A 12539-nucleotide genomic window follows, 5' to 3' on the forward strand; every position below is an offset into this window, starting at 1 on the left:
GACAGAAAAAAAATCAGCAGGGGAAAGAATATTTCCATTGTGTTTATTATAGTACAGTTAAGACGCATTAGCCAACTTCTATATAATCTTACTTCCATTCACTGGTTGCTCAATATATATTTCTCAATGTCAAACGCAGTAATTTATTACCTTGTTACAAATCCTCTTACAATTCAAAAAAAACCCCCTCATGTTTATAGCATCAAATGCTCAGTTATCAGCAACTGGAGGATCCTTTAGCAATCTCAAACCCTCTGTACTCAAAGGAAGCTATTTAACCTGTCAGTGCAATCAAGCAAAAAGCCCATCCCTAACAGTAGGGTTCTAAGATTATCTCAATTTGAGCCGTTGGCTAGACATACCTGTTATTTATCATAGAATCATAGAAAGGTTTGGGTTGAAAGATGACCTTAAAGGTCATCTAGCTCCATCCACCCTGCCATGGGCAGGGACACCCACCAGACAGGGTATTCAAAGCCCCATTTACCCTGAAATAGAACATTTCCAGGATGGGGCATCCACAGTTTCTCTGAGTAGCTTGTTCCAGTGTTTCATCCCTTTGACACTAAAGAATTTCTTCCTAATATCTGAATCTATCTTCTTTCAGTTTAAAGCCATTCCCCTTTGTCATATCACTACATCCCTTTGTCAAAATTCTGCTTTAGGTACTGGAAGGCTGTGACAAGGTCACGCCACAGCCTTCTCTTCTCCAGGCTGAACAACCCCAACTCCCAGCCTTCAGAGGAGAGGTGCTTCAGCCCTCTAATTATCTTTGTGGCTCCCCTCTGATTTAACTCCAACAGATCCATGTCTTTCCTACATTGGGGGCCCCAGAGCCGGACACAGTATTCCAGGTGGGATCTCATGAGAGCAGTGGGGCAGAGTCACCTTGCTCAGCCTGCTGACCATGCTGCTTTTGATGAAGCCCAGGATGGCTTGGTTTCCTTGGCTGTGAGAGCGCATTGACAGGTCGTGTTGAGTTTCTTGTCATACAACAAGTTGTCATCATACAACAAGCTCCTTCAGCACAGTTTTTTTCAATGCAAGAACTGAAGACACATTGCATTTTGTATATCTTTACATATGTCATTTTGTTATTATTATTCTTTCTCATTAAATCTTAAAGCAATGGGAGAAAAGAACATTTAGTTCTATTATTAAGTATGCACTGGAAAAACCTACTCATCACATATAACATCACCTTGCACTCAAGAAACATTATCTGCATATGACAGCACTTGTTCATCTCACAGTTCTGCATTTACAAATTATGAAAGATGTATGAAAGAAATATCTTGCCCAAGACTGGTCAGAATTAGAAAAAGTAAAACTAATTTTTCATTATTTATTGTCATTATTGTAATTTATCTTCCTGCAGGGCTCCAGAGTGAAAGGTTTGTCTAATTCACCATTAAAAAAAATTATAATAAATTCTTTCTCTGTTATACTTTAACACTTCTGTTTTATCTTTTATAAGTCCCCAAAATCTCATCATTTTTTATTTAATTCCAAAGCTATTGCAGATAATCTCTTTCACCATTCAAAGCACTGAAAAAAAATGTTGACCTATACTATCTTGAATTTTTGTAACCCTGTTGTTACAGAGTTCTGCTTGTTTGGGGTGCTTGGATCAAGACATATCTGATTCATATTGCTAAACCTCAGCTTGCTTTCTCTCAGTAAAGAGTCTTAAATAAAACCAGAGACTGTGATAAAATCAGTCCTAGTTCTCTGTGTCGGCTTATCAGAGGCACTCCTTCAGCCTGAACTGAGTTCACTCACTTCTTTAGTTCACTACCACCATTGTGTCCTGGAATTATTCACTTCTGACATCTTCTGGACCATCTTTTGTCTCATTTTAAAGCATAAAGGCAGTTATGAGGACTGTGAATAGAGGGTAACTTCCCTTCTCCTGTAACTACTCTGAATAACTCCTATATAATATCCCTTCTGTGATGATGTTCGATTTAATAGTGAAATCTACTATTTAGAAATACATAGTGGTAATTATTAAAAATTAAATCTCTACAGGTATGACTCCTCAGCAGCTTTTGAGATTTCAATATTCATTTAATTTTTGACTGGAATGAAAAAAGCAAATCCCAGGACAAACCTCTTGTGCTATTAGAGCTTCTATGGTTGTAAATCCTGGTCAAAGTTATGGACCAAAAAGAATATTCTGATGAGAACTTAAAGGAAATGAATAATTTTCACCAAAAATATCTAATTCTGAGAAAAAGAAATTTTCACAAGAAAATTCTGTATAATTTTACTCAAAATAGTCCGCTCAATGTAGAAGTATACTTCCTTCAATCTGCTGCTTTGCTTTTTCCCCAGTTAAACTATTGTTCTAAAGTGATGGTCTTTATTTTGACACATTCCACAAAACATTATCTGTTAATGCAAAAATCAGGTATTTCTACATCTCAGAGATTTGTTCAGAGTTACTATGTTTCCCCTTCCTTAGGGATTTCTCCAGCTAAGATACATACATACAGACACAAACACACACAATTTTTAATTTTTTAAATTGAGGAGTAAAACTTGCAGAGCTTTTGAAGGAAAAGCAGACTTTTACTGGAAACAATTTTTACAGTCTTCTTGCCTGTACTGATGGTAGATCAATACATGATTTCATTCTTCTGCAGACAAATTATACTTGTCAGTTCTAGTAAGTGAAGAAAAAAAGTGAAAGATTATGACTTGAGAAATGTAATGCTTCTTGAGTTAAATCTTATACTGAACTGATATTTGTGCCAATAAGGGAATATTTAAATGAAAAGTGAAGGGTCTACAAGCTGTCTTTAAATTGACCAATTCTCTTTTAGTATCATATCAAAGAAATGTGTATTAGGGACACATGTTTATTGTGCAAAGAAGCCCTACATCAATTGTGCATGGATGGGATGCAGTTTGTTGAATTACAAGTCAGAAATTTCTGAATCTTTGAAAAAATAAATTAATCCCATAAATATTGCATAATTGCAAGTATGACATAATCCATTCTGAAGTTAAAAGGTGTCACAAACAAAATCACTATGTTCACCATCACACTGAATTTTTTTCCTTCTTATTCTAAACACTATGTCACATTTCTAATTGCATTTTCAGCAATCTATTTCCTTTGTCTGTCCTGCAAAATTCATTCAATGTCTGTGTTATTATGCTGCAATAAACACTGTGAACTTAAATTATTGCATTTGTTCACACTTTTACTCCCTAGAAATTGCTGAAGTAGTATATTTAAAAATATAAATGTCTTTTTTCAATAGTTTGGGCTTTTTGTTCTTGTTATAAATTGTAAGTGGGAAACACAGCATTCCTTATTTAGTTAACTCACGAAGAATAAAATATTCACAAATTATTCACAGAAAGCTGTACCTAAAAAGACAAATGGTGTTTAGTTTGATTCAGAAGTTCTAATAAATATTATTTGTATCATATTAGCATGACACAAGCAGGTAGACCAAATCTGTCACAGGGAAAATACAGACACACTTTATATTTTCTACTCACGTGCAACTATTTTGTCTGCAAAATAGTTCCTGTGAAGCTCCTGTGAATTTAGGTAATAAATACATGTTCTTTACTGTTGATAACATCTGTCTAGATCAAGATGAAGGAGATTGATATTGTAGAAAGATCTGTCTAACAGCAATTTTCTATTTTTCATCAAGAACAGTATTATTTCAAAGCTGTGTGTCATGAAAGAAAAAACAAACATAAACAGCACAAGCCAAAACAAGTGTTGTACAAGAAAATAATGTAACAGTGGTAGCCATGGGTATTTTCTTGAAAAGAGAAATAAAATTGTTCTTATTAGTATTATAATTTTCTGTTTTGATTGAAGTGGACACAGCACATATTAATTAACCAACTGGAAAATGTCAAAATTGAAGTCTAGAAGAGAAAATATATTCTTTCTCTTGGTGGATTTCAATAGTTTGAAATGTTTTATGATGAAGTATCACCCTTCAAAATGTCTTCTTAATATGAAAGCCATCATTTACACTTATTTAGAATGGCTTGCTAGGCTGCTTACCTCTGAGCTGAAGACCTGTACAGATCAGCAAAGAGCTAAAACACCAGGAAGATTTGAGCAGACTAGTTTTAAAACAGGGATGTTTTTGTGGGGAAATAGTTCAGTTTTTACAGATTTCCCCTGGAAGACTTTTTTGCTGGAAGTTGTCCAGCAAGTGTTCTCCGACCTTCCTTTTGGATGGGAAATACGTTTCCCCTTCTGCTACTTGAGGATCAGTTTTTGGGTCTACATTATTGGTAGTTTTTCTCAGGTGGCTAATAGTGCCATAAAAACATTATTCATAAAATTGCAGGAGGTAAATCACTGAGAGGACCAGTCCCACTGACACGGTAATCTGAAAGGAGGAAAATGAAAAATATTTCTTTTCCTTAAATGAAGCCATCTTTGTTAAGTTAAACACAGTCATATCCATACGGATGTATTTTTTAGCACTTCACAGTCCTCTGTTCTGACTTGTGCTATTACTGTATAGCTGCCCATAAGAAGCGTTAGGACATCTTCTGGGATAAGCTTTATTTCAAGAAGTAATGACTCTGTAAAACCCTCTGAGGGCTGGTTTATGAAGAATGACCATGTGCTAACCAGCAGTACAGCAGGGCGAGTAAGGTTTCCCGTGAAGGCTGCACTTATGTAAATACACAGGCTGCTAGAAGAGGCTCCAGGCAGCCGTGGTCCCATCTGCAGATCTGTGCCTCTTCCTTTCTACTGCCTGAACTGTGTCTGTCTGCTCATCAGGGTCACCCACTGAGGGAGCACAAAAATAATCTGGCCCTGTCAGAATGTTTTTTGCTGACTTAGTGACCTGAAAAGCCCACAAAATGTTTAGCCAAGCAGCAGAACACAAGAAAGAAAGGAGGAGAAGCTATGCCTTCTGGCAGAAGCCAGCTATTTTATTGGTTCAGACACCTTGGAAAATAAAATCAGCTTAAGTAAGCACAAGCGGATGCTGCTTTCAAGGAGATGTTTCAGCCCTCCTTTCTGTCACTATCTCCATCCTTCTGTCTAAGCAAAGATCTGCAGAGTCACACAGTAGACTTTCTTGGAAAATTACATTTTATGCCAATTGTGGACTTTAGAACAACTGATTTGATTTTAGCAGGATTGTTTTGCTAAAAAAAAATCACAACATAGCTGCACAAACATTTGTGTCAACATGTCTAGGAAGAACTACTTTGGCAGCAGGTCTAATTTATGATACCCTAGTCTAAACTGCAGTTTAAGCATAAAGCTACAAGAGCTGATGCAGTCACTGACCATTTAAACAAGTTATTCATAAGTACAAGGGGGACTATGTGCATAATATAGTAATATTTGGTCCAATTAAATTTGAGAAAAAAGTTGCAGTAACCGTAGGTGCACAGAAAGGAGTTCTGAGAATCATTAAATAATGGGGAAGCATGGTGGATATTCTGTGAGCAAGTGATCTCAATACCTTTTAGTTAAAACAAAGATATGAAGTACTGAATGTTAAAACAAGATAGATTCCTAGAAATATAAAAAAATCCAGACTATTAATTTAGAAAATGGTTGGCAAAATAAAGTCGAATTCTTCTCTTCAACACTTTAAATGTCTGTCATTGAACAAAAGATTAGGTACAAGTTAATGAAAATGAATATTTCCTTAGTAACAAACAGAACATGAGATTTTTTTTTCCTCAGCTTTATATTTGGAAAGACAACTCTAAATATTCCTAAAATCCAATAAACACAAGTTTACAATAACCTAAGGTTACCTATACATATATTACGGTATTGTTTATTTCACATGTTTATTTTCTGCAGAATATTAAGAGGAAAATAGCACTATATTGCCCTTTTAAAATGAAGTATTGCTGGGAAGGAGAATGAATATATCAATAACTGGAAGTACTAAATTGAAAAACTTTCTTTGAGGGCAGGTGAAGGAGATAAAACTGAAATGAGATCATAAATTGATGTAATAGTCAAAGTAGAAAAAGAGTAAAAGAAATTCATACACCAAAATATAACAGGAGAAAGGTGATACCAGGTTGTTTGTTTATGAATTTTGTTGCTTTTAAAAACTAGAACAAGGACTCTAGAAACATTTTGCTTTGTGAAATTAAAATGCAGCTTAATTTAACGAACAAATGTTCATTAAAAAAAACATTTTCAAATCAAGGCAACTAATCCAAAATTAGAAACTATGTTGTTTTTTTCAAGGTCTTAACTGATAAAGGTTGTGGACATTATAATCCATTACCATCCTTAGAGTTAATATGGGTGGTAAAAGAGCTGTGTTCTGAATTTCCACACGATAAGCAGCCTGAAAGATGCAAATTTTCTTGTTTCTTGTAATGTTGCCCAAAGACCAACGCACAGGCCATCAGCTACTCAAATCCTTCTTATTTCCTTCAAGAAAAGTGTTCAACACAAATCTACTGGATATAGCACAAAAACTGGAAAAAGATAGATGTATTAAACAGTACTACTTTTGAAAAAAATGCATATCACACATGAGGACTTACCACATTCAGAATAGGATTGGATCAAGAAGTTTAAATCTCCTGTCCATGACAACCAAATACAATAGATATTCCCTTGCGTCACCACACTGGGTTGAATATTACCTTTTATTAACTGTTTAGGAGACCCTGCATAGACCAGACCACAGTTATGACATGTGATATCCTTTCTTAACAGTGTTATGGCAGGGGAAAGAAGAGTAGCAGTCACATGGATCACTAGCAAGCCTGAGGGAAAAATCAAAAAGGGAAAGAGACAGACCATTCTTTCAGAAATTCATGTCCTTGGGTTATATTGTTTCCTTGTCCTTAAAAATCTTGTATTCTGCTTTACGCTTCTCCAAGATGCACTGTATCTAGAAGTAATGCATTTGTCTGTACATCTAATAAGAAAGACTTGGTTTATATCTACCAAAAAACCTCTCAGGATCTCTGGTTCACAGACATTCTTAAAACACTCAGAGTACAGGGCAGAATTAGCCTTTTCCCAAAGTGCTACTGTGGACGGAACATTTTTTAAAACATCTCCAGGAATGGTGATAACAACTACATTTCATGTAACAGTCTAAGTTTGAGCACTCATTCAAGAATTGATTTATGTGGTTTTAATCCATTTGACTTCCTGAGGAAATTCAAACTTGTACCATCCAGCAGCCCACAAACTGTCATGGGGTTACCTTCAGGTTAAAGCACTCACCTTGAGGACTCAAGAGACAGAGAGCAGGATTTGTGAGCTACAGTTCCTGTTAGGAGGACTGTTCCCATATTAAACTTTCAGCAGTAACGGGTGAAATGTGTATACTAAAATTTAATTAAACATTCAGTGGTTCACGGAAAGGTGATTAAATATTCATTAGGCAGAAGACAGATGGAGACAACTTCTGCAAGACTAAGTATGATTGTCACCTAGTGTGAGGCCACATTTGTAGGAAGAAAAACTTGACTTCTTTGTGCTTCTGTTCTGAATGTCCCAGAGCCTAATTTCTTTTTTGGTTGTTGATTTTTTGGATCAGTAGTAGTATACAAAGAACAAAAACCAGCAGAAAATATTTTCTGAAATAAAAACTCTGTCAGACAGCAACAGGTTTGGGCTACAAATTCCAGGAAACTATCAACATGAGGGACTGGAACTTGAATGCAGTTATGCAGTGCCTTACCTGGTTAATCCTAACCTTACCTTGTGGATTGACTTTCTGGCTTGACCTCAGGCATGATTCACCTCCACAGACCCATCTAGCTATACTTGGTCTGCAGCTGACCCTGATCACCTGCACCCTCACTAGTCCTGCTCTGCTTTTCATGTTGGACATGGTGGAATGGTGTCCTTTCAGCACTGCTCTCCCCTGGCAGCTCCCAGTTCACTGTTATCTTCACTGGAGCAGCCCCCTCCAGCAACATCCCAACAGTATGCTCAGGTCTTGAACAGCATCATGTAATCTTTGCATGTAATGCTGAATAAACTCCACAGGAAGGAAAATGACACTAAAATAATTTCAACAACAGATTTTGATTATAAAATCATATATTTTAAATATTGATTTGAGCACAGATTATTTGATATATGCAGAAAAACTTTCTTGGATTCCTTTCATAAATGCAGTGGAATCAATCCAGCTCTTGGAGGAACACTAAACAGAACTTAATGTTACTGATTGCTGTGTTGTTGCTTGTTTGTGTCCTTGGTATGTCTGGAAAGAATAACTTTTTCAGAGAAGGTTTAATCATGTTGGCTTGTCTTTTAGGATAAGACAGTTGAAAATCAAAATTAGATTTTGATCAATAGAGTGACTTAAGCCATGTACAGACACAAAGAGATATCTTTAAAAGTGAATTCAACTTATCAATGTATGTGACTTCTTTAATTCATAAAGCAAGAAAAACGTGTCTTTTTTTTCCTCCTGAGAAACTGGAAAAAAGCAAAATGAACCCTACTATAAATTAAAGTGGAAAGAACAATTTTATAGCTAATTAAAATAATGTCTCTTGTTTATCAACATTGTTGTCTGTGGCTCTTATTGTGCTAGGCATACATTCATGTAGCTATCAGTGACTGAGAAAACACAGGATCAGAATTACCCAAAGGTCAGACACAGAAAAGAAACAAAAATTAAGAAATGGACCAAGTTTATTTCTTACCCTCTAAGCAAACTGTCCCTTGTCCTACTTGACATTCAGTTTTTTTTAATGTACCTAGAAGTAAAGACACGTCATAACTAAAAAAGAACACATTTATAAATGGAATAGAAGACTGAGTGCTGAGATACATGAATTATAGGCAAAAATGAACATAAAAAGATGACAGGGCGTGGCAGATATTTTTGTCGTAAATTAAGAGATTAATAAACCCACCAGATTAGATGATCTCTATAGAAAAGGCCAAAGTTATCTCTAAGTACTCTTACAGATAAGGTAAGAGGGTTAAAACTGAATAGTTGAAAAATTCCCCTCCACATGCAGACATATTTTAAACGATTCTTTAAATTCACAGTTTTGGTAAGTGTACCTTATTTTCTTTTTTTGTAAATATGATAGTAATATGTTAGTAACATAGAAAATATTACAACTGGAGGTAACTGAATCAAAAACAAATTTTCAATCATCAGAGAATTGAAGCTGTAATACGCACTACTCTGAATTGTACCTTATTTCTACAATAAAATGACGTTTTGTGATGTTCCTTCTTCTTGATTAAAGGTCAACCTTTCTGCAGCTTTAGCGAACATGACAGTTCAGAATGATTATTAAGTTATTATTTGGTAATAGCACTTGTAACAGCATTCCCATAGAAATACACTGCAGCTACAGCATGTGAACTGAGACTGTGCCCCTCTGAGATGTGAATCAATGAACCTCTCTACTGTTTTCTTATTAGTTGTAATGACTCTAGTGTTCAGATATCCTCTAACATCAGGGCAGTTAATTGAAAAATGCTGATGGGAAAATACAGTGAAATCTGTCATATGAAAATTATGCTTATTCTTGTGACTCTACACAGACATTGACACACATGCACAAGTGCTGCTCCTATGTAAATCAATCAGATTTAGAGTAATAAAAGAAGGTAGATAAGAGGGTAGAATTTGAATTTAATCTCATCTCAACTGGAATCTTTATAAGCTTTACAAAGACTTCCTATAGGATACAAATGACAATTAAAATCAGAAGGCACTGTGCTTTGTTATTCTGAAAAACTCTCAAACGCACAGATTTTTATAGTTTGTGTGATCATGCTTCTGTACCTGTGCTACAGGAGCCATGGGTGAGATCCTGGTGTGAGACAGTCATTAATGGCTAGTTTCTAGCAAGTCGATTTCAGAATCAGTCATTTCTTCTTCATTATCAGTCAAACATGTTCTCCATATTTTGTCTCCTTTCTTTATTCTACTATAAACCATTGAAAGGAAAAAAACCCAAAGGTAAACATAAAAATACTTTCATTTTAAATAATTAAAAAATCTTCCCTGCTTCAATAAATACAGGCTAAATGCATATGGAAAAAAAAATAATAATAACAAATATATTTGTTTCAATATTATGGCAAAATTGAAGAGGTAACAAAAATTATTTAGTAAAAAATAACTATATGGAATACAACTTTTTTTGTGGAGAGTAGAAAAGAGGAGCAAGAAAAATAATAACATACTTAATTTCCTAAATATTTAAGGCTTCCAAAAATATGTGGTTTATTGCAATGACAATGTTAAAATGGAAATATTTGATACAGCTTAATTATCTTTTATGGTTGCAACATGTTGACCTGTATTGCAGAAAAACACACTGCTTTAGGTAGTATTTAGGTACAGATGGGTAAAATACCAAGTAAAATACTGAGCTCTGGTAATTCCAATAGCATGCAATTCTGATGGATGTCAGAACAGACAATCCCTTACTCATGCGAGTTGGATATGAGGTGAGGTGGTGATGGCTTATCCCTCGCCTTTTTGCAGGCTTGCTATTGCAATATGAGTCCTCATAAACTTACCAAGAGACTTATAAAAGCTCTCCCTTTAGTAAACTGATTTCTCTAAGAAGACTTCTGAGTAGAGAACATTCATATTAACCAGGACTACATTGGCTGAGAATCTGTGACCACAGACCACAGTCAAATTGTGGAGTGACAATCTTGACCATTACAAGGCTTCAGTAATGCCATGTACCTGTTAGAATCCAGATAGTAAACTCAAATTGAACTGTCACTGGCACACTTAAAAATAGTTCCCCATCTGGCCTCCTAGTAAATCTTATTGCTGAAAACTCATGAAAAACAGTGTGAGCAGAGGTGTAAGACCTAAGGGAGCACAATTACATTCTTTACAACCATAAATATGATGAAAACATTTTACAAAACATTTCTTCATATTGACTTTCTTTTTTAAGAAAATTCAATTATAGCAAAGAAGGACAGACTTGTAATCAATTCAGGTCATGAAAGGCATTTATACAGGTTCAAAGACCAACACAATTGTAAAAACGTAAGGAAAAGAAGGAAATAGTGTATTTAAAAAAAAAATAGACACAGATTTAAGAGATATTGCAATTCATAAAAGACCTCGAACCAAAACTAGAAATTGTAATTCTTTCAGTGGTAGAAAAAAATGAGATACTTTAATAAAAGATAACCAGCTAGTAAATAGATCACTGCAGATAATTGATTTCACCTGAAGTTGAGACAGAAACATTTTTAACAAGCAAATACAACTAATACATGTTCCAGTATCTAATAAACACAATACTACGAGACAGTTTTACAAAAACAGTTGTTCAAAAACATGCAGAAGCAAAATGACTAAAATTTCTACAAAATAAAGTCCAAAGCATTAGACAAAACCAAAGTTGCAACTTAAAATTTTCTTGCTATATGTTGATGATGCTCTGCTCTGTCAACATGTTGGCAGTATGAGTGCACCTGATGGCAGATATTTAGATGCTTACATTCCCTGAAAGCAACTTAGATGCCTGATTAAGTAAACAGATATTTATCTCTCAGATCTTCCATTTAACAGAAATAACACCTTTTTATTATTTTACCTTCATTTAGAAGGTAAAATAATAAAATATGAAAGTGCTTCTCTTGAATCTCTTTTTTGATGCAGTTAGGCATCCATAATGTTGAGTGTGATGAAATGCAAATTATTGAAGATTAACTTATATTCTGATTATTATGGAAACTATATAAAAATGTTACATCATATACACCATAAAATACTAATACTCTGCTAGTAACTTTTCCAGAGCTGTGATTGTTCAAAGAAGTTACAAGTATATTTACTGTTTCATATCAGAAGAATTTGTGGATAGTTTTTCTATCTGTGGCCTAAACCTTGCATCTCATATATCTACACTTCCTATACAATTCATGGGGAAAATCAAATAATGAGAAATAGTAAAAATGACTAGAATTGTTTCTCTGCTATGGATGAAACTCAGATACTTCTAAATCACCTATTTGCATAGGACAAGTTAGACCAGCTAGACACTTCTCTCAATATCTTGTGATGGTGCTATCCACCTTTTTATTGAATAAAATAGTAATCAAAATTTGTCAAATAGAAGAAGGATGTTAAACTTCTGACTGTCTTTCTGAGAAATGTGCCCTTTACAGTGAGATGTAGTGTAGACTGAATCTTCCTTTAAGCTTTGTCACTGAACACTCTGCATTCCTGATGTTCAGAGGGTGCGAGCAGAAAATAGGATCATTTCTCAGCTATTCTGGAGCAAGAAGTCCTCGACCTAGTTTCTCTTCTCAGAACTGCTTGCATGTTAAAGACAAAATATGTTTGACAAAGTAAATAGAAAATAATTTATCAGTATATAAAGGTATAATCTTTGCAGGCATAGCAGCCCAAATCACAGTAAATTTCAGTGGGGCAGCTAGAAATAGATGTGAGGAGGTTGCAAGTAAAGCTGTCTTTCATAGAAAGGAAAATGAGAAGACTTCAGTTTGTGCTGTACATGTTTGTGCTGTACATGTACATGTACAGTTGGTTCATTCTCCATTTTGTACCTTCATTTTG

This window comes from Manacus candei, unplaced genomic scaffold (genome assembly GCF_025592945.1).
Source record: "Manacus candei isolate 608988 ecotype Guabito, Panama unplaced genomic scaffold, ASM2559294v1 h1tg000008l, whole genome shotgun sequence".
Lineage (NCBI taxonomy): Eukaryota > Metazoa > Chordata > Aves > Passeriformes > Pipridae > Manacus > Manacus candei.